We start from the raw sequence: 23,768 nt of genomic DNA on the forward strand, positions 1-23,768 counted from the left end.
CCTTAGCATTAAAAGGTCGAGTCCTAACCACTGGACCTTCAGGGAATTCCCTGAACTAGCCTGATCCTTAATGTATCACAATAATTTCTTCCCAGGATCAGTAGGCTCCGTGATCTTCAACTAACACTTTCCTGTTTCATTCAAGCCATTAGGGCAGAAGACTTGAATCCTTTAAGAGCATAAACTGGTACCACGCTTGAGTTTTTCCTTTGCTCGGGCTTTCAAAGGACCTTGGGGCCTGCAGATGGAATCTTCTGGTTTTGAACATTTTTAAAATTTATTTTCATTTATTTGTTCATTTGGCTGTTCTGAGTCTTAGTTGTGGCATCCGGGATTTTTATTTGCAGCATGTGGGTTCTAAATTCCCTGACCAGAGATCGAACCTGGGCCCCCTGCATTGGACGTGCAGAGTCTTAGCCACTGGACCACCAGGGAAGTCCCTGATTTTGAATTTTGCCCAACTAGCCACATACACACACACTCAGCAGAGGTAGACAAAGAATCATAACCAGGATCATCTCCTTCCTACAAAATAGACAATAGGGGTTTAATATTCAGTAACAGAAGGTTCTTCTTAGGACCAAGCCAGATCTTTTCAAGATCTCTATTTCAGAATACAAATCTTAGGTCCCTGAAGCAGTATTGCAGTCAAATGATGTCCTTGTGGCTAAGAATGTAGATTTTAGGGACTTCCCTGGTGGTCCAGTGGCTAAGAGTCCAGGCTCCCAATGCAGGGGGCCTGGGTTTGATCCTTGGTCAGGGAACTAGATCCCATATGCCATAGCTGAGAGTTCACTCATTGCAACTAAAGATCCTGTGTGTCGAAACCAGTGCAGCCAAATAAAGTAAATAAATAAATATCTTTACCAAAAAAAAAGTAGATTTTACACACCATTACAGACTCTGTACCACAGAAGGTCAGAATGCATTAAGTAGATGTTGAGTCATCAACCAGCCTTGCTCCCCCATAGACATGCAAACCAGATATTCTAGGAAACAGAATATGATTCACATAATTCCTTCTCCTCCCCCTGTCCTTTACCCAGCCACCGTATTATTGGAGACATGATACTCTGCTAGACAATCTCTACTCTCATTGAAATTACCCAAAGACAACAGTGTGATGAAGTGGTTTGAGCACAGAAGCTGCAAAAAGAGATCCATTTTCCAATCCAACTAGGAGGTTAATGATTATATGTCACTTTGGAAAATCATCACCTCTTTGTCGAAATGAAAACTAAGTCCAAATGCATGTTGCTTTGTGTAGGGTCAGACTCTCTCACCTTTAGGGGGAGAGGTCAAGGCCTCCTTCCCATCGGTACCCCCACCCCTATAAAGGAGCTCTAACAGAGGACAAAACAGCTTCTCCAAGATGCATAATTCAGAAGCACTAGAGAAATTTCCATGGGAGGAAAAATATAGCTCAAAAGGTCCTATGTCCACAAACAAGTGTATGTGAGAGGGACTCTGGGGCCCCTAAAGCTTGTGGGCTTAGCAGGAACCCCTCACCCTGTGGGGCCCAGGCTGATGGAAGCAAGCCCAGAGCAGGTAGATTCCAGCTGGCTCTTTCTGAGTCTTAGGACAGGAAGAAGAATGAAGCCTGAGGTGCTCCTTCTATCTGCCTCAGCTTATCAACAAGAGACACCGGATAGAGATGTGGAGCAAACTTGTAGGAAGAATATATATATATATATTATATGTATGTATGTATATATATATATATATATATATATACACACACACACATATACACATACACACACATATATACATATACACATATACACATACACATACAAAAACACATATACATATTATTGTTGTTGAGTCATGTCCTACTCTTTTATGACCCCATGGACTGTATAGCCCACCAGGCTCCTCTGTCCATGGGATTGCCCAGGCAAGAATACTGGAGTGGGTTGCCATGCCCTTCTCTAGTGGATCTTCCCAACCCAGGGATAAAACCCAGTTCTCCCTGAAACTCATTCCAGTATTCTTGCCTGGAGAATCCTATGGACAGAGGAGCCTGGCAGGCTATAGCTTATAGGGTCGCAAAGAGATGGACAAGTCTGAAGCAACTAAGCACGCATGCATATATATATAATTTAGGCCAATAAACCAAGCATCTCAGTAGGGGCTGGGAAGGGCCTTGGACTGCGGGCCTATGGAAACCTGTCTTCCAAATGATGGGCCTTCTGGAAGCAGACGGTACTGTGAGAGTAAGGAACAGAGGCCCTTAGTCAGGTGAGCTGGGTTTCTGTCTAGGCTCAGCCTCAGACCACTGTGTGACCTTGAGCCTCTGAAACCTCCTATAAAATGAGGATAACAACAGAATCCACCTCAGAGGGGTAAAACTGGAAAGGTTTGAAGCACATAAAGAGATTATCAGCGAGTGAGTGCAGAATGAAGAAGGGAAGGGAGAACCACCTCAGTATTCTTGCCTTGAGAACCCCATGAACAGTATGAAAAGGCAGAAAGATAGGACACTGAAAGATGAAGTCCCCAGGTTGGTAGGTGCCCAATATGCTACTGGAGAAGAGTGGAGAAATAACTCCGGAAAGAATGAAGAAACAGAGCCAAAGCAAAAACAACACCCAGTTGTGGATGTGACTGGTGATGGAAGCAAGTCAAATGCTGTAAACAGCGATATTGCATAGGAACCTGGAATGTTAGGTCCAGGAATCAAGGCAAATTGGAAGTGATCAAACAGGAGATGGCAAGAGTGAACATCAACATTTTAGGAATCAGTGAACTAAAATGGACTGGAATGAGTGAATTTAACTCAGATGACCATTATATCTACTCCTATGGGCAAGAATCCCTTAGAAGAAATGCAGTAGCCATCATAATCAACAAGAGTCTGAGATGCAGTACTTAGATGCAATCTCAAAAAATGAGAGAATGATCTCTGTTCGTTTCCATGGCAAACCATTCAGTATCACAGAAATCCAAGTCTATGCCCCAACCAATCGTGCTAAAGAAGCTGAAGTTGAACGGTTCTATGAAGACCTACAAGACCTTCTAGAACTAACACCAAAAAAGATGTCCTTTTCATTATAGAGGACTGGAATGCAAAACTAGGAAGTCAAGAGATACCTGGAGTAATAGGCAAATTTGGCCTTGGAGTACAAAATGAAGCAGGTCAAAGGCTAACAGAGTTTTGCCAAGAGAACACACTAGTCATAGCAAACACCCTCTTCCAACAACACAAGAGAAGACTCTACACATGGACATCACCAGATGGTCAATACCGAAATCAGATTGATTATTCTTTGCAGCCAAAGATGGAGAAGCTCTATATAGTCAGCAAAAAACAAGATCAGGAGCTGACTGTGGCTCAGATCATGAACTACTTATTGCCAAATTCAGATGTAAATTGAAGAAAGTACAGAAAACCACTAGACCATTCAGGTATGACCTAAATCAATCCCTTATGATTATTCAGTGGAAGTGACAAATATATTCAAGGGATTAGATCTGATAGACAGAGTGTCTGAAGAACTATGGATGGAGGTCCGGGACATTGTACAGGAGGCAGTGATCAAGACAATCCCCAAGAAAGAGAAATGCAAAAAGGCAAAATGGTTGTCTGAGGTGGCCTTACAAATAGCTCTGAAAAGAAGAGAAGCAAAATCAAAGGAGAAAAGGAAAGATATACCCATTTGAATGCAGAGTTCCAAAGAATAGCAAGGAGAGATAAGAAACCCTTCCTCAGTGATCAATGCAAGGAAATAGAGGAAAACAATAGAATGGGAAAGACCAGAGATCTCTTCAAGAAAATCAGAGATAAAAAAAAAAAAAGAAAAGAAAATCTGAGATACCAAGGGAACATTTCATGCAAAGATGGGCATAATAAAGGACAGAAATGGTATGCACCTAACAGAAGCAGAAGATATTAAGAAGAGGTGGCAAGAATACACAGAAGAACTAAACAAAAAAGATCTTCATGACCCAGATAACCATGATGGTGTGATCACTCACCTAGAGCCAGACATCCTGGAATGTGAAGTCACATGGGCCTTAGGAAGCATCACTATGAACAAAGCTAGTGGAGGTGATGGAATTCCAGTTCAGCTGTTTCAAATCCTAAAAGATGATGCTGTGAAAGTGCTGCACTCAATATGGGCAGCAAATTTGGAAAAGTCAGCAGTGGCCACAGGACTGGAAAAGGTCAGTTTTCATTCCAATCCCAAAGAAAGGCAATGCCAAAGAATGTTCAAATTACCGCACAATTGCACTCATCATACATGCTAGCAAAGTAATGCTCAAAATTCTCCAAGCCAGGCTTTAACTGTACATGAATCGTGAACTTCCAGATGTTCAAGCTGGATTTAGAAAAAGCAGAGGAACCAGAGATCAAATTGCCAACATCCATTGGATCATTGAAAAAGCAAGAGAGTTCCAGAAAAAACATCTACTATTGCTTTATTGACTATGCCAAAGCCTTTGGCTGTGTAGATCACAACAAACTGTGGAAAATTCTTCAAGAGATGGGAATACCAGAACACCTGACCTTCCTCCTGAGAAATCTGTATGTAGGTCAAGAAGCAACAGTTAGAACTGGATATGGAATATCAGACTGGTTCCAAATCAGGAAAGGAGTATGTCAAGGCTGTATACTGTCACCCTGCTTATTTAACTTATATGCAGAGTACATTGTTCGAAATGCCAGGCTGGATGAAGCACAAGCTGGAATCAAGACTGCTGGGAGAAATATCAATAACCTTATATACGCAGATGACACTACCCTTATGGCAGAAAGCGAAGAGGAACTAAAGAGCCTCTTGATGAGTGAAAGTGAAAGAGGAGAGTGAAAAAGCTGGCTTAAAACTCGACATTCAAAAAACTAGGATCATGGCATCTGGTCCCATCACTTCATGGCAAATAGACGGGGAAACAATTGGAACAGTGAGAGAGACTTTATTTGTTTGGGCTCCAAAATCACTGCAGATGGTGACTGCAGCCATGAAATTAAAATACTCACTCCTTGGAAGAAAAGTTATGACCAACCCAGACAGCATATTAAAAAGCAGAGACATTAAAAATAAATAAATAAAAAATAAAAAGCAGAGACATTACTTTGCCAACAAAGTTCCGTCTAGTCAAAGCTATGGTTTTTCCAGTAGTCACATATGGATGTGAGAGCTGGACTATAAAGAAAACTGAAAAAAAAAAAAAAGAAAAAAAAGAAAAAAAAAGAAAACTGAGTGCCGAAGAATTGATGCTTTTGAACTGTGGTGTTGGAGAAGACTCTTGAGAGTCCCTTGGACTGCAAGGAGATCCAACCAGTCCATCCTATAGGAGATCAGTCCTGAATAATCATTGGAAGGACTGAAGCTGAAGCTGAAATTTCAGTACTTTGGCCCCCTGATGCGAAGAACTGACTCATTGGAAAAGACCCTGATGCTGGAAAAGATCGAAGGTGGGAGGAGAAGGGGACGACACAAGATGAGATGGTTGGATGGCATCACCAATCGATGGACATGAGTTTGAGTAAGCTCCAGCAGTTGGTGATGGACAGGGAAGCCTGGCGTGCTGCAGTCCATGGGATTGCAAAGAGTCAGACACAACTGAGCCACTGAACTTAACTGAATGGAGGGCAGAATAAGAGCTCCATAAATATTAGCCATTTGATGATAACGAATGTTTCAAGTTGAGGTTAAAACACATTGATTTGGTGGCAGTGTAATCAGAAACTTTAATATTATAAATACCCACAGGGAACCTCAGAAAAAGGAGAGCGTGAGAAGCCAGACTCCCTCGGGCAGCCCACAGAAAGACTATCTCCTAATGGAGAAAGCTTCTGGTAAGCTTCTACTAAATATCTTACTATTGGTTGCATCAATTTCTACCTCCACCCCCAGCAGCAGCAGCTCAGAACCTAGCAAGGAATAAACACTAGATGGTGGTGATTAAAAAAAAAAAAAGTGGAAAATTTATACAAAATCCCTGACCTCATGGTGCTTCTGTTCTGCTGCATGGGGAGAGACAACAGATAAATAAACCTATACAAATTAGATTAAATGGGGTGAGTATCATGAAGAAAAGCAGAGCAAGGTAAGAGAATAGAAGGCACTGGGGTTTCGGATGTAGCAGCTAGAAAGTCTTCTCAGAGGAGACAGCATCTGAGCAGAGAACTGACTGAAGGGAGGAGCAAACTGGGCATGGGGGAAAGGAGCGGGACACGGGAGAGCTTGTGCAAAGGTCCTGAGGCACAGCCTCGGTAGTCAGTGCGTGAGGAGGCTTGTGGGCAGGAGACACGCAAGCGGGCTTGATTAAAAAAGCAACTCACTCCCACACACCTTCACTGGGTGCATGCATGCTAAGTAGCTCCAGTCATGTCCAACTCTTTGAGACCCTATGGACTATAGCCCTCCAGGCTCCCCTGTCCATGGGATTCTCTAGGCAAGAATACTGGAGTGGGTTGCCGTGCCCTCCTCCAGGGGATCTTCCCAACCCAGGGATCAAACCTGTGTCTCTTAAATCTTCTGCATTGGTGGTTTCTTTACCACTAACGCCACCTGGGGAGCCCAGTGTTCCCCCCATCTTTTTTTTTTGATAATGCTCATCCCCTTCTAACAAGCTATAGGTTACTTATGTAGCTTTTTTTTTTTTTTTTTACCAACTCCCCTTGCCAGAATGCAAGAAATCTCATTAGCCTGTTTTACTGATCCATCCCAAGCATCCAGTGCACAGAGCACAGAACATACAGTGAGTACTTGCAGAATGAAGGAGTGACATGCCTTCCAAGATAAACAAGGGGTTAGTTCGAAGGACAATGGAACTTTGGGGAGATTTTGCTCAGGAAAATGACGTAATCAGATTTTTTTTCTTAATGAGAGGCAGAGGATTTTATTTATTCATTTATTTTTATTTTCTATTTGCGCTGGGTCTTTCTTGCTGTTCGAGGGCTTTCTCTAGTTGTGGCGAGTGGAGACTACTCTTCATTGCAGTGCATAGGCTTCTCACTGTGGTATCTTCTCTTGTTGCAGAGCACAGGCTCTAGGGCACACAGGCTTCAGCAGTGGTGGCTCATGGGCCCTAGAACACAGGCTCAATAGTTGTGGTGCACAGACTTAGTTGCTCCACCACATATGGGATCTTCCCACACCAGGGATCAAACCCATGTCCCCCTGTGTTGACAAGTGGATTCTTACCCAGTGTACCACCACAGAAGTCCTCAAGTTTCTGCTTTTGATTGCTTTGGCTACTGTGAGAAAAAAAAGACCAGTGGATGGATGGATAGATGGATATATAACTGAATGAATCCCAGAGTCCATAACTCCTGCTTTTGCAGGAGAGGATTTTTCAGGTGCAATTCAAGCAGGATGCTGCTCTGCTAACACTGAAATTGAACATTATCCTCACTACATCCAGCTTCTACCCTATAGCTCTGAGGGATCCTGGGAGAAAACAGACCAGAGAACTGCAGGGCAGAGCAGTGGGGAGAACCTCACAGGAAGGGGTATGGGGCTTCCAAACGCTAGCAAATATCAACTCTTTAGAACTCTGGCAAGCACAGAGAGACGGTTTCTGTGGCTGGTGTCAGAACAGAAAATGGGAAGTTGCAGACGGGGAGCCAGGAAAGGACCAAGGCAGCCAGGCGATCCAGGCTCAACCAAAAGACACGCCCCACTGAGGGTGCACCAGCTTCTTCTTGAGGAAATAAATGGAGGTTCATGCCAGAGCCAGGCTATAAGGTATTTGCTGTATAGAAACTCATGTTTAAGCCAATGGATTCCCTCAGTTGTGTGGTCCAGCCATTCTCTATCAACCTTTTTATGTTGTTGTAAGATCCTGAATTAAAGAGCTTCTTCAGGTATTGATAAAGTTAACAATCTCATGGGGTGAAGACTACTGAAAATTTCTGTCGTCTGACATCCAGAGTACAGCACCCCTTACAGGATGATCTGGGGGTGTCACTGTGTCCCACACACTTGCATTTCTATTTCAGATTACTTTTATTTTGTAACTTTACTGATTTACAGTGTGGGTTTTATAGCAAAGACTCATGGATATCCCATATGAGACCAGATTCACTTTTTTCCACATTTAATTTTCAAGTGCACAGAATGACTGTTCACCTCATTCCATATCAACACTTGCCCTAATCTGTAGAAAGACAAGGAATGAATGTTCACATATACAGGAAAGAGCGGATGAAGATTTTTCCTCTTCAAAATGCATCTTAAGTCTGTCTTTGCCTCCTTGCTTCTGGCTTCCTCTCGTGGCTTCTAGAATCCCAGGTAAGTGATATTTTACATTTCCTAAAACCTTTTAAAAGCTTGAAGTTTGGTAAATGAGACAGGATTGTCTTTCTCCTTTGGAAGAAGAAATTGCCATCCTGTCTTTTACCTAAATCATTTTATGGGCCATTAATTGAATAGATAATGTTTCTCAGCAAAGGCTGAAGGGTCATTTACCATTTTCAACTTGACAACTACCCGTAATCACAAGAGAGCAATCAGAGAGGTGACACTGAGCTTTTATGAAGAGCACAGACCTGGCTGGCACCGGAAACTTGAATGTTTTAGTCTCTTTTTCTGCAATACACAGGAGATGAGTGACATGATTTCCAATTTCTTCACTATAATGAATCTTTGTTTTAATGGGAAATTCTGGACATCAGAAAGTCAACCAATATAATGCTTTGGTTTTAGAAAACCAGAGGATATGTTTTGCTCTTTGTGATTCAAGAAATAGTTAGACCAAAGGCCAAAGATCCCCGAGTGCCGCAACTACTGAGACTACCCACTCCGGAGCCCACGCAACACAGCGAGAGCCCAGGTGATGCAAGGAAAGATGTCACATGACACAATGAAGATCCTGCTTGCCGCAACTAAGACCCAACACCACTACCAAATCAATCAATAAAATAAGTAAATACTTGGGAAATAAAGGCCAAAGATCTCATCCCAAATACCTATCCCTTGTGCCCTCGACTGTCACTATCTTTTTGGTAGAGTCACGGGGGACACTGAACTGCTTTGTTAGCCAGGGTCAAAACAGACCTGGACCTCTCAGAAAACGACTCTGCAGTGATTAGATAACTAGAATCGAGGAGTGATAGTGACTCTCCTTTTTCGTTTTAACTGAAATATAGTTACGCTTTAATTTATAGTTAATACTTTAATTATAGTTCATGAGCTCCAATACTTTGGCTACCTGCTGCTAACAGCCAACTCGTTGGATAAAACCCTGATGATGGAAAAGATTGAAGGCAAAAGGAGAAGGGGGCAGCAGAGGACAAGATGGTTAGATAGCATCACTGACTCAATGGACATGAATCTGAGCAAATTCTGGGAGATAGTGAAAGACAGGGGAGCCCGGCATGCTGCAGTCCATGAGGCTGCAAAAGTCAGACATGACTAAGCAGCTGAACAATAACAATAGTTAATTAAAAAAAAAAAAAAAATAGTTAATTTACAATATTGTGTGAGTTTCAGGTGTACTGCAAAGTGATTCAGTTAGGTTGGTAGAAAGACAGATATATATTCTTTTTCTAATTCTTTTTCATTGTGGTTATTACGAGATATTGAATATAGTTTCCTGTGCTATACAGTAGGTCCTCATTGTTTATGTACGACTTTCCTTTGAAAAGAAGTCAAACAGGAAAAGGGGGGTTTTAGTCAAAATGCTGAGTTATTGGGATAAAACACAATTTTTTCAAATTGTGTTCTATTTCAAATCACCCTCCAGCACCCCTTCCCTTACCGTTACCCCCACTCCCATAACTTCTGATGGTCTGACAAGACCATGCTTCATTGCATCATAGGAGTCACTAAGGAGGCTTCCTGATGATCCAGTGGCTAAGACTCAAAATGCAGGGGGCCTGGGTTTGATCCCTGGTCAGGGAACTAGATCCCTGTGTGGCAACTAAGACTTGGCACTGCCAAATAAATAAATAAATATTTTAAAAAGAAAATTTAAAAAGGAGTCAATAAGAGCAGAGGGCTTTGACCACCACTGACACGGTCAGTCTCTTCCATCACAGGGGAACAAGCACAGCCTTTTTTTGTTTAATCATGATAAAATATACATAACTTAAAATGTATCATTTCAACCATTTTTTAAGTATACATTTCACAGACACAAGTACATTCATGTTGTTGTGCAACCATTTCCCATCACCAGAACTTTTCATCTTTCCAAACTCAAACTCTGTACCTATTAAACGCTAGCTCCGCATTCTCCCTCCCCTAGTCCTTGGCAGCCAATATTCTACTTATGTCTCTAAAAAATTGTCTGTTCTAGAGACCTCATATAAAAGGAATCATACCATATTTTTTTCCTTTTGTGACTGGCTTACTTCACTTAGCATGTCTCCAAGGTTCACCCATGTTGTAGCAGGTATCAGAACTGATTCCCTTTTTAGGGTGACTAATACTCCATTGTAGTCATAGACCAGATTTTGTTTGTTCATTCATTCATCAGTGGACATCTGAGTTGTTTCTACCTCTGGCTATTGTGAATGATGCTGCTGTCAACAAATATCTGATTTAGCTCCTATTTTCACTTCCTTGGGGTGTTGACCCAGAAGTGGAATTACTGGGTCATATAGAAACTGTTTAATTTTTTTTGTTTTGTCTTGTTTAATTTTTCTAAGGAGCCACCAGCTGTTTTTCTGAGCAGCTGCACCACTGTATCTTCCCACCAGGAATAACACCTTTTTTTATTTTTGGCTGTGCTGCATCTCTGTTGCTGTGCGCAGGTTTCTCCAGTTGTGGCAAGTGGGGGCTCCTCTCCAGCTGTGGTATGCAGGTTGCTCATTGTGGCGGCTTCTCCTGTTGCAGCGCACAGGCTCTAGGCCGTGCAGGCTTCAGTAGTTGCAGCTCACAGGCTAGTAGTTGTGGTGTCGGGGCTTAGTTGCCATGGGGCATGTGGGATCTTTCCAGTTCAGGGATCCAACCCATATCCCCTGCATTGGCAGGCAGTTTCTTTACCACTAAGCCAGCAGGAAAGCCCTCAATAACGTCGTTATGTCTACTTATCAAGGTATCACCAACATCTTTGGTTCCAAAGATCGCCACTTTAAATTCCGCCTTGTTGTCTGTGAAGTAAGCGTTCAAAGACACAGAGAAAAGAAATGACCCTGTAAAGGGACTTGTGAAATTTTCCCCACAGGAGGACTTGCTCAGGGATCAGCATGTGATTGGCTCAGGTGAAGAGACAGTCTCGTCTTGTGTTACACAGCTCAGGAGGAGGAGGAAGAGGAATCCTTCAGGTGACAGCATAAAGCCTGTGGACACACACTGTCTCCATCTAACTTCTGTTTGTGACTCAGATGGTAAAGAATCTGCCTGCAATGCAGGAGACCCAGGTTCGATCCCTGCGTTGGGAAGACCTCCCTGGAGAAGGGAATGGCAACCCACTCCAGTATTTTGCTTAGGAAATCCCTGGACAGAGAAGCCTGGAGGGCTACAGTCCATGCAGCTGCAAAGAGTTGGACACAAGAGAGAGCCTAACACTTGCACTTTCTTTCAACTTCATCTCCTTCTAGATGTCGGCAAGGGCGCTGATACAAAGTCATGAGCAAAACTCACAGAATAAAGTAGGGGATGGGCATCGTTACTGGAAGAGGGGATTAGATTATGATGGAGGACTCAAACTGGCCTGAGACCCACTGGACGGGTAAACATTTCCCATCAGAGCCTGGGAGGGAGGAGAGGATCCTGGGGAAAGTTCCTATCAGTGCTTAAAGAATGAGGACTTATCCAGAGCAAAAGCCCCAGTCAGATTTTTAAGAATTTACACTTCCTTCAACTGACCTGTGTTTTCTCTTAGGAATCTTAAACCCAGGGGTAGAGACTGAGAATAAAACCCATTAGCCAAGGGAGAGACTTGGAGCCTGATAAAAGTTGAGTTGTGTTATCTAACATGCTACTGGAGAACAGAGGAGAAATAACTCCAGAAAGAATGAGGAGATGGAGCCAAAGCAAAAACAACACCCAGTTGTGGATGTGACTGGTGACGAAAGTAAAGTCTGATGCTGTAAGAACAATATTGCATAGGAACCTGGAATGTTAGGTCCAGGAATCAAGGCAAATTGGAAGTGGTCAAACAGGAGATGGCAAGAGTGAACATCACCATTTTAGGAATTAGTGAACTAAAATGGACTGGAATGAGTGAATTTAACTCAGATGACCATTACATCTACTCCTATGGGCAAGAATCCCTTAGAAGAAATGGAGTAGCCATCATAGTCAACAAAAGAGTCCGGAATGCAGTAGTTGGATGCAACCTCAAAAACAACAGAATGATCTCTGTTCGTTTCCATGGCAAACCATTCAATATCACAGTAATCCAAGTCTATGTACCGACCAGTAATGCTGAAGAAACTGAAGTTGAACGGTTCTATGAAGACCTACAAGACCTTCTAGAACTAGCACCAAAAAATGATGTCCTTTTCATTATAGAGGACTGGAATGCAAAACTAGGAAGTCAAGAGATACCTGGACTAACAGGCAAGTTTGGCCTTGGAGTACAAAATGAAGCAGGTCAAAGGCTAACAGAGTTTTGCCAAGAGAACACACTAGTCATAGCAAACATCCTCTTCCAACAACACAAGAGAAGGACTCTACACATGGACAGCACCAGATGGTCAATACAGAAATCAGATTGATTATATTCTTTGCAGCCAAAGATGAAGAAGCTCTATACAATCAGCAAAAACAAGACCAGGAGCTGACTGTGGCTCGGATCATGAACTCCTTACTGCCAAATTCAGACTTAAATTGAAGAAAGTAGGGAAAACCACTAGACCATTCAGGTATGACCTAAATCAAATCCCTTAGAATTATACAGTGGAAGTGACAAATAGATTCAAGGGATTAGATCTGATAGACAGAGTGCCTGAAAAACTATGGTTGGAGGTTTGTGACACTGTACAGGAGGCAGTGATCAAGACCATCTCCAGAAAAAGAAATGCAAAAAGGCAAAATGGTTGTCCGAGGAGGCCTTACAAATAGCTGAGAAAAGAAGAGAAGCTAAAGGCAAAGGAGAAAAGGAAAGATATTCCCATTTGAATGCAGAGTTCCAAAGAATAGCAAGGAGAAATAAGAAACTCTTTCTAGATATCAATGCAAACAAATAGAGGAAAACAATAGAATGGGAAAGACCAGAGATCTCGTCAAGAAAATCAGAGCTACCAAGGGAATATTACATGCAAAGATGGGCACCATAAAGGAAAGAAATGGTATGGACCTAACAGAAGCAGAAGATATTAAGAAGAGGTGGCAAGAATACACAGAACTAAACAAAAAAGATCTTCATGACCCAGATAACCACAATGGTGTGGTCACTCACCTAGAGCCAGACATCCTGGAATGCCAAGTCACATGGGCCTTAGGAAGCATCACTATGAACAAAGCTAGTGGGGGTGATGAAATTCCAGGTGAGCTATTTCAAATCCTAAAAGATGATGCTGTGAAAGTGCTGCACTCAATATGGCAGCAAATTTGGAAAAGTCAGCAGTGGCCACAGGACTGGAAAAGGTCAGTTTTCATTCCAATCCCAAAGAAAGGCAATGCCAAAGAATGCTCAAACTACCATATAATTGCACTCATCTCACACGCTAGTAAAGTAATGCTCAAAATTCTCCAAGCCAGGCTTTAACTGTACATGAATCGTGAACTTCCAGATGTTCAAGCTGGATTTAGAAAAGGCAGAGGAACCAGAGATCAAACTGCCAACATCCGCTGGATCATCAAAAAAGCAAGAGAGTTCCAGAAAAACTTCTGCTTTATCGACTACGCCAAAGCCTTTGACTGTGTAGATCACAACAAACTGTGGAAAATTCTTCAAGAGATGGGAATACCAGACCAGCTGACCTGCCTCCTGAGAAATCTGTATGCAGGTCAAGAAGCAACAGTTAGAACTTGACATGGAAAAACAGACTGGTTCCAAATCAGGAAAGGAGTACATCAAGGCTGTGTATTGACATCCTGCTTATTTAACTAAAATGCAGAGTACATCATGGGAAGTGCTGGGCTGGATGAAGCACAAGCTGGAATCAAGGTTTCCGGGAGAAATATCAATAACTTCAGATATGCAGATGACACCACCCTTATGGCAGAAAGCAAAGAAGAACTAAAGAACCTCTTGATGAAAGTGAAAGAGGAGAGTGAAAAAGTTGGCTTAAAACTCAACATTCAGAAAACTAGGATCATGGCATCTGGTCCCATCACTTCATGGCAAATAGAGGGGAAACAGTAACAGACTTTACTTTCTTGGGCTCCAAAATTACTGCAGATGGTGACTGCAGCCATGAAAGTAAAAGATGCTTGTTCCTTGGAAGAAAAGCCATGACCAACCTAAACAGCATATTAGAAAGCAGAGATATTACTTTGCCAACAAAGGTCCGTCTAGTCAAAGCTATGATTTTTCCAGTAGTCATGTATGGATGTGAGAGTTGGACCGTAAAGATAGCTGAGCACCAAAGAACTGATGCTTTTGAGCTGTGGTGTTGGAGAAAACTCTTGAGCGTCCCTTGGACTGCAAGGAGATCCAACCAGTCCACCCTAAAGGAAATCAGTCTTGAATATTCATTGGAAGGACTGATGTTGAAGCTGAAACTCCAATACTTTGGCCACCTGATGTGAAGCACCGACTCACTGGAAAGGACCCTGATGCTGGGAAAGATTGAAGGCAGGAGGAGAAGGGGACAACAGAGGATGAGATGGTTGGATGGCATCACTGACTCAATGGGCTTGAGTTTGGGTAAGTTCCAGGAGGAGGAGATGGACGGGTTAGCCTGGCGTGTTGTAGTCCATGGGGTTGCAAAGAGTCGGACAAGACTGAGCGACTGAGCTGACTGTGTCATCTAAAAAGTTATCGAAGTAGGAACCTTCTCTTGCTTGGAACCTCTGAACCTTGTTTGGAAATAGTCTTTGCAGATGTAATCAAGGTTGCATAAGGTCATTAAAGTGGTCCCTAATCCAGGTCTGATGCTAAAGGTGAAGCTCCGGTACTTTGGCCACCTGATTCAAAGAACTGACTCACTGGAAAAGACCCTGATGCTGGCAAAGATGGAAGACCAAAGGAGAAGGGGGTGGCAGAGGATGAGATGATTGGATGGCATCATTGACTCAATGACATGGGTCTGAGCAAACTCCGGGAGATAGTGAAGGACAGGGAAGCCTGGTGTGCCACAGTCCATGGGGTCACAAAGAGTCAGACTCGATTTAGCAACTAAACAACAACAATCCACTGAAGGGGAGCCAGTCATGTGACAGTAGATAAAGAGAAGGAAATTACACAAAGGAGGGCCCCTCCCTAGAGGTTTCTGAGAGAGCATGCCTCTGCCAACATCTCCATTTCAGACTTGCAGACACCAGAACTGTGAGAGAATCAGTTTCTTCTGTTTTGGACTTCCCGGGTGGTTCAGGGGTTAAGGCTCCGAGCTTCCAATATAGGGGACTCAGGGAAGATCCCCCATGCCACTTGGTGCGGCCAAAAAAAAAATCTGCCATCTTTTAACCCACCCAGATCATGGGACTTGGTTCTAGCAGCCCAAGGGAAATAACACAAAGCCCAACACAAAGCCCAACACAAATCCCAACACCTAGAAGCCACATCCTGTAACACACATTCACAACATATTGTTTCCATATTTGTTATGAGAGCAGTTGAGTTAGGAGGTTTTTTTAGGAAATGATCTTCTGTCATAATTTCAGATAACCTTAAATATTAATGGGCCTTAAAATCATAATCTTAGTTAATAACTGGTCCCCCCTCATAAGGTTTTCTTTTGGGTACAGAGACATCTTTTCTTCCATTCTTTTTCTTTCTTCCTTTCTTTTTACTGTTAACACTTTAGTTTTTTGTTAAACTTTTTATTTTATGCTGGCGTATGGCCGATTAACAATGTTGTGATAGTTTCAGGTGGACGGCAAAGGGACTTGCCACGTAGATAACATGTATCCATTCTCCCCCAAACTTCTCTCCCATCCAAGCTGCCCCGAACACTGAGCAAAGTTCCATGTGCAGTAGGATCTTGTTGGTTATCCATTTAAAATAGAGCAGTGTGTACAGGTCCATTCCAAACTTCCTGTCTATCCCTTCCCAGCAGTGAGAGCACCAAGTCCTAACCTCTGAACCCTCAGGAAATTGCCTTGATTTACTTTCATATGAAAATTGTAAGCCCCATTTTGTTTAGGGGTTCCTGAATCAGATTCATACAAATTAAAGTCAGGAGTGATTTAACATCATCAGAAGAAAGTGAATGAATTCTACACCCATTTTTATTTCTTTTGAAGAGACAACTTTGCTGGAGGACAATACAAATGGGGTTTCAGAAGCTCATTAGGCTTCCTAAAATTCCCACCCACCATCCCCCTTTCCTCCAGTAGTCAGTTAGTCAGGTCAGTTGCTCAGTCATGTCCAACTCTTTGCGACCCCATGGACTGCAGCACACCAGGCTTCCCTATCCATCACCAACTCCTGGAGCTTACTCAAACTCATGTCCATCAATTGGTAATGCCATCCAACTATCTCAGCTTCTGTCGTCCCCTTCTCTGCCCACCTTCAATCTTTCCCAGCATCAGGGTCATTTCCAATGAGTCAGTTCTTCTCATCAGGTGGCCAAAGTATTAGGAGTTTCAGCTTCAGCATCAGTCCTTCCAATGAATATTCAGGACTGATTTCCTTTAGGGTGGACTGGTTGGATCTCCTTGCAGTCCAAGAGACACTCAAGAGTTTTCTCCAACGCCACAGTTCAAAAACATCAATTCTTTGGTGCTCAGCTTTCTTTACAGTCCAACTCTCACATCCATACATGACTACTGGAAATACCATAGCTATGACTAGATGGACTTTTGTTGGCAAAGTGATATCTCTGCTTTTTAATATGCTATCTAGGTTGGTCATAACTTTCCTTTCAAGGAGTAAGCATCTTTTAATTTCATGGCTGCAATCATCATCTGCAGTGATTTTGGAGCCCAGAAAATTAAAATCAGCCACTGTTTTCACTGTTTCCCCATCTATTTGCCATGAAGTGATGGGACCAGGTGCCATGATCTTAGTTTTCTGAATGTTGAGTTTTAAGCCAACTTTTCACTCTCCTCTTTCACACTTTGATCAAGAGGCTCTTTAGTTCCTCTTTGCTCTCTGCTAAGGGTGGCATCATCTGAGTATCTGAGGTTATTGATATTTCTCCCAGCAATCTCGATTCTAGCTTGTGCTTCATCCATCCTGGCATTTCCTATGATGTACTCTGCATATAAGTTAAATAAGCAGAGTGACAATATACAGCCTTGACTACTCCTTTCCTGATTTGGAACCAGTCTGTTGTTCGGAACCAGTAGTCAGGGAGGGTCTAACAACCTGTTCTTTGCCTTAACAGCTCCTTGAACAGAAAAAAAGGTGAATCTCTGCAGTTCTGTATGTGAAAATAGCATCACAGGTGTTATCACCTGTCTTTTTCTTCTGTGTCATCTGCTTCTTTAACGCAGAAAAGAAATTAAAAATACAGTGAGTGCCAAAGGCATGAAGCATCTATCTAATGAGATATCTGATGAGTTCACTGCTGGGGGTAACTGCAATTAATTGATTAACAGCCTTTGAATTCCATATGATTGGTGAGAAAATACTACAGGACTATAAAATTCCCAGGTGGCTCTAGTGGTAAAGAATACGCCTGCCAATGCAGGAGACATAAGAGATGCAGGTTCGATCCCTGAGTCGGGAAGATCCCCTGGAGGAGGGCATGGCAACCCACTCCAGTATTCTTGCCTGGAGAATCCCATGGACAGAGGAGCCTGGTGGACTACAGTCCATAGGGTCCCAAAGAGTCAGACACAACTATAGCGACTTACCACGCATGCACACACATATCTGGAAGGAACTACAGAATTACCAATGGTAGTAAAAGACCCAGAAGGAGAAATTCACAAAGAATTAGGGGCCAATCCAACATTGATCTCACACTGTGAGTATGTGCAGGGCATTCCAGCCTGATACACTGGACACTCCATGCAGGCCCTGCCACAAACAAGAGACAACATGCCCGTCCCCAGACAAATACTCAGGAAATGATGGTTGTTATCATCTCCCTTGAAAAATACATCTCTCCTGGAAGTTTCCACAAATTCATGAATGTTTAAGTGTAACTTTCATATCTAACAATGTGTGTGTGTATGTGTGTGTGTGTGTGTCCACGCTCAGTCATGCCTGACTCTTTGCAGCCGTATGGCCTGTAGCCTGCCAGGCTCATCTGTCCATGGAATTTTCCAGGCAAGAATTCTGGAATGGGTTGCCATTCCCTACTCCAGCGGATCTTCCCAGTCCAGAGATCAAACCCAAGTTTCCTGCAGTTCCTACACTGGCAGGTAGATTTTGACCACTGAACCACCTGGGAAGCATCTAATGACATACAGACAAAATAACAATAAGCAGCTTACTTCCTTTGACTGCTTGCTAGATTTCAAAGACAATACTGGGGATTTTGCATTAGGAGGTTCAGATGGTAAAGAGTTTGCCTGCAATGCGGGAGATCTGGGTTCGATCCCTGGGTTGAGAAGATCTCCTGGAGAAGGAAATAGCAACCCATTCTAGTATTCTTGCCTGGAAATCCCATCGACAGAGAAGCCTGGCAAGCTACAGTCCATGGGGTCGCAAAGAGTCAGACACGACTGACAAGTTCACTTTCTTTCCTTAATTCTCAGAGCATTTCTCTCATCCAGTTTTATGTTTATTATTCCCATTTTACAGATGAAAAAACTGAAGCATTGGGAGGTTAATTGACTTGCTCAAGGTCATACAAACAGTGTAAGCATGAGGGGGGATGGGAAGAAGGCCAAGGCCAAGCACAAGGCTATGAAAAGAATGACAAAGCCTGCTTTCTGTGTCCTCCACCTCCTCCTCTTGCCCATTAGAAAATTTCTATACAAGTAAAATGTCATTGAGATTTCCTGACACAGATTTCCTGAAACCACTGTTTCATGGTCCTAATAAATGATTGACAAAATGACATAAGGAGAGGGAATTCCCTGATGGTCCAGCGGTTAGGACTTGGTGGTTTCATTGCCAGGGTTCAATTGACCAGGGGTTCAATTGACCAGGGGTTCAATTGACCAGGCGTTCAATCCCTAATCAGGGAACTAAGATCCCACAAGGTGTGCATCGTGGCCAAAAATAATAATAATAATAATAAGTAGAAAGAAAACTTCTCTTGTAAATTTAGGACATTATTTGATGTTTAGCTTGCCTCTTTACATAAAGTAACAAAAAAGTAAACTGTGAATGATTAGACTATATCTGGCACACCATAATTAGTAAGTATTAACATTAGATGAAGAATAAATTATCTAAATGTTTCACTTAACTGTTCCCAGTCAAATCCACAAATGGTGCAATTTGGTGTCTTACGGTGCTATTTTTTAAATCTCGATTTACCCTCATTTTTTAAAACTGAGGGTTTTTTTCCATTGATATACAATATCATGTAAGTTTCAGGTGTCCAACATATTGATCCACAGGTTTTAAAGATTAAACTCCATTTATAGCTATTATAAAATATTGGTTATATTCCCTATGTGTACAATAGACCCTTGTAGCTTATTTACTTTATTCACAGTAGTTTGCACTTCTTAATCCCCTCCCTCTATTTTGCCCTTCCCCTACCCTCTCCCCACTGGTAACCACTAGCTAGTTCTCTACCTCGGTAAGTCTGTTTCTTTTGTGTAATATTCACTAGCTTGTTTCACGGTGCTATTTGAACTAGAGATTATATTGCAACTCCTAATAAACATTTACAACCCCACATAATTTCTATTTCTTTTCCTTCAGTGGCTTTACTACTTGAATGACTAGTAACGTAGCGTAAAGATTTTTTAATTGCTTCTTTTTCTTGCATATTTATTTGCATTCCTAAATTTACTTAACAAAAGGTTTTCTTATTTGCATAGATCAATCTTGAATGCAAAGCCTATAGAATATACTTGCAAGCAGACAATAGCTCTGCGGGGTTAAGGTATTAGAGCATGACTACCTTTGATTGTTAAGAAGATGGGCTAAGTGCTTCTTTTTAACCTAAATAGAGACCCCACGAACACAAAGAACAAAAGTCAGTCACGAGTCCCTGTAACACCTTTACACAGTTAAATGAAAAACTCTGAAAACTCCTAAAAGTCTTTTAAAACTTACCTAAAAAACAAAAAACATCGCTGTCACTCATTGCTACTAACCTCATGGCAGCCACTGCAATTATTTTAACACTCACTAAATAGATTTATTAGGTCATGGTGTTTGGGCCAGGTCTTTGCTAAAGGAACACACAGTCCAATCTGTAGATTATTAACCAAGAGGGTCTATAAGCCCTAACATCTACTGTGACCTTTTTATTTTTTCATGAGACATTCATCAATGAATGGATTAATAGGACCACAAAGGAAAAGTGAAGCATTTGTCTGCAATAGTTCATCCTCTAAAAGAATGATTAACTGACAGAGTCTGTTGAATGCCAAAATCTAACATCTAAATTTTATTCTTTAGCTGATGCAGGTTAAGAAAGCAGTTATAAAATAACCATTTTTATCAGGGGAAAGCATGCCAGGAACTCAAGAGTCAGGGGTTACCATTCCCAATTAATTATCCAGGAAATTTATGAATTTAGTCTTTTATTCATAATATAGCCTAGTTTTCTGATTAAAGTGGGAGTGCTAGTGATTATGGGACTAAAAACAAGATTGAGGCTGTGGGGTTAAAATATTTCACACATGGTTCTGTAATATATGAGTTTTGTTTGATGTGCACACAGTACTTCTGTAACTATACAAAACAAGAATTTTTAAATTAAAAAAAATTTTTTTGGACAAAATGTTGACCTTCACCATTTCTTTCGAGAAAGCAAATGGAATGTATGCAGGATGCAGGTTCTCTTTCAATACATCTAGTCTGCGAAATGTGTAGTTACTATTGTCCCTTTCAAAATTTCTCTGAAGTACACCTTCCCGGGTATCTGATTTTTCCAACTTCTCCTCTCCAGACTCCTCCAAATGTTGTGTTTGTCAGAAGCATCCTTTCTGGTGGTTTTTTTTTTAACTGTACGATGTACAAAGCTGAATGTTAACACTCTTATCTCTCCTCAATGGATAAAAACCAAGTCTGTAAAACTTCAAAGAAGACATAAAGGAGAAGTAGTTTTGAAAACAGAACTGTGACTTGATTACATTATTTTTTCTGATTGCCTGTGTCCAGTTACTTGTGACTTTAATTTACATCTAATTTCCTGTTTTGATTATTACACCATATTTACACAGAGGCTTTAGAAAGTATGGAAAACACCGCTCAATGTGTACCATCAATTAAGATGAATCTCCAATACTTATTTTCCCCTCTCTGAAATGAATTTGAATTTTTCTACCTAAAGAAAAGATCCTGAAAAGAATACTGGAAAAAAAAAAGAATACTGGGCTTTTCCTTTTGACTAAACTTTTTTCTTCATGTTACATGTGCACACTTCACACCGTAAAAAAATAATTCATTTTCACAAACACTCTTTCCTGTATCTGACCTGTCAACCTGACCCGGCTCTTCATGAGTGTGTGGGAACAAGTGGAAATGTTTGTCCATAAATGCATACTAGGTTCCCATCCATTCTCTTGCTGATGGTTGTATTCCAAGAAGCCAGATATAGAAAGTAGCAATGGGATGGGGTGAATTGGGATATTGAGATTGACATATATAAACTATTGATATTATATGTGAAATAGATGACTAATGAGAACCTACTGTATAGCAGAGCGAACTCTACTCAATGCTCTGTGGTGACTTAAATGGGAAAGAAATCCAAAAAAGAAGACACACATATACGTATAGTTGATTCACTTTGCTGTATAGCAGAAAACTAAACATCATTGTAAAGCAATTATGTTGTTGTTTAGTCGCTAAGTCCAGTCAGATTCTTTTCAACCCCCGTGGACTCGGCCAGACTCCTCTGTACATGGAATTTTCCAGGCAAGAATACTAGAGTGGGTTGACATTTCCTTCTCCAGGAGATCTTCCCCACCCAGAGATCAAACCTACATCTCCTTGGAATGTAACCGCGGGCTTATTGATTATTAACTGTTTGAACACATAACACGTGAATGATGGGGTTATTGTGATTGTATTTACCCTTCCTTTGTAAGCCTCAAGGGATTTGGGGTGGTGGGTTTGGACACGTACACATGGGGTATAAAAGATTTTCACAAATGCTGGTCGGGGCCCTTGGCTAAGAGGAGACTCTGCCTTGGGCCCGCCAGTGTAATAAACTGCACTCCACTAAAAAAAAAAAACAAAAAACCTACATCTCCTTAGTTCTTTACCACTGAGCCATCTGGGAAGCCCAAAAGCAATTATATACCAACAAAAATTTTTAAAAAGCATCCTTGTCATAATAGACTGAAACTGTAGGAGCCCATAAACAAATTGCTGATAGATGTTCGTAAACAGTTTTTTTCATTCTGCGTTTCTCTCCATGAATTTTTTAATTGCACGCACACACACACACACACACAGAGTACTGTGCTAAAGTTAAGTGAGCGTTTTGTCCCCTTGCCAGAGGGAAGCTAAGATGCTAGGACGTAATGAGTTTTATTAACGTTCATAATGTCTGCAAAGCAGCTCAGCCTAAGTATCGTATCCCTTTTTAGTCTCTCCCCGAAGACCTACTTACAGGAGCAAGCGCATCGGTGCCTAATTGATCTGCAAAATGCCGGCTGCTGCAACCTCTTCCAGGCACTCGCACGGTTCCTGTACCGTCTCTACCGCCTGCTACGAACCTACAGAGACAGGCTCAGCGCTGCACTGGGATCAGCCAGACCAGACCCGTTCCCCCAGCGTGCGCAGAGCTCATCTGTCTCCAATTGGGATACGGCCCCCGCAAGCCACACACACACTAGGTTAGAATAGCTGCGAGGTTCTCTGGCTGGGACACAAAAACGTCCTAAGTCATTCTCATGATGTGATGGGGGAAAAAAAAGAATTGAAAGCAAAAATGTAATGAAACTTCGAAAACTGAGAAATTGGCTTTTTTTTTTTTTCGATAATTTCGGTGCTTAAGAAAAAGCGGAATTAAAGAGACATTCCTGGGATTCAGCTCTGGGGTGGGGCCGTTGTTGGCTCTCTAATAAGTGACCTTCAGTTAGTACCTTTAATTGAGAAGTCTGGGTCTCTTTTTTGGTACAGATGTGGCTCCATCCTTAGTCTATCAATCGTGACGGCTAATCCCTTCACTGTAGTGAATACAGTTTCCAAGAAGCCACTGGAACTAGAATCAGAGGTTGTCAGAGTGGGAGTTCTCAGATCAGCAGCCCAAGTCTCTGGCAGCTTCTGGGATCCGATTAAAAATGCAAATAATCAGGCTCCACCCAAGATTTTCTGAAACTTGAACTCTGGGGAGTGGTCCCAACCACCCATGATTTAACAAACACTCCCAAGAGAGCCTGAGGCAGGCCTGGATTCCCTGTCTGTTTCCCAAACTGTGTGCCCTGTCTGACTCTTTGTGACCTCATGGACTGCAGCCCATCAGGCCCTCTGTCCATGGGATTTTTCAGGCAAGAATACTGGAGTGGGTTGCCATTCCCTCATCCAGGAGATCTTCCCAACCTGGGGATTGAACCTGCATCTCCTGTGTCCTGCGTTGCAGGTGAATTCTTTACCCACTGAGCCATCAAGGAAGCCTTTCCCAAACTATCCTGGTAATCAAAAAAGAAAAAAAAAAAAATCACCCAGGGCCTTGATTAAACTAAAGATTTCTGGAACCTTCCCTACAGATTCATCCAGTGGAG

The 23,768-nt window shown here is 42.0% G+C and overlaps 1 non-coding gene across 1 annotated transcript; it reads right to left on the reverse strand.

The window, feature by feature from the left end:
- Nucleotides 1-362: 362 nt before the first annotated feature.
- Nucleotides 363-435, reverse strand: TRNAG-UCC. The gene has a single exon. It is a non-coding gene; the product is annotated as a tRNA-Gly (tRNA).
- Between the last annotated feature and the right edge of the window lie 23,333 nt (nt 436-23,768).

This window comes from Cervus canadensis, chromosome 12 (assembly GCF_019320065.1).
Source record: "Cervus canadensis isolate Bull #8, Minnesota chromosome 12, ASM1932006v1, whole genome shotgun sequence".
In the NCBI taxonomy this organism is placed as follows: Eukaryota; Metazoa; Chordata; class Mammalia; order Artiodactyla; family Cervidae; genus Cervus; species Cervus canadensis.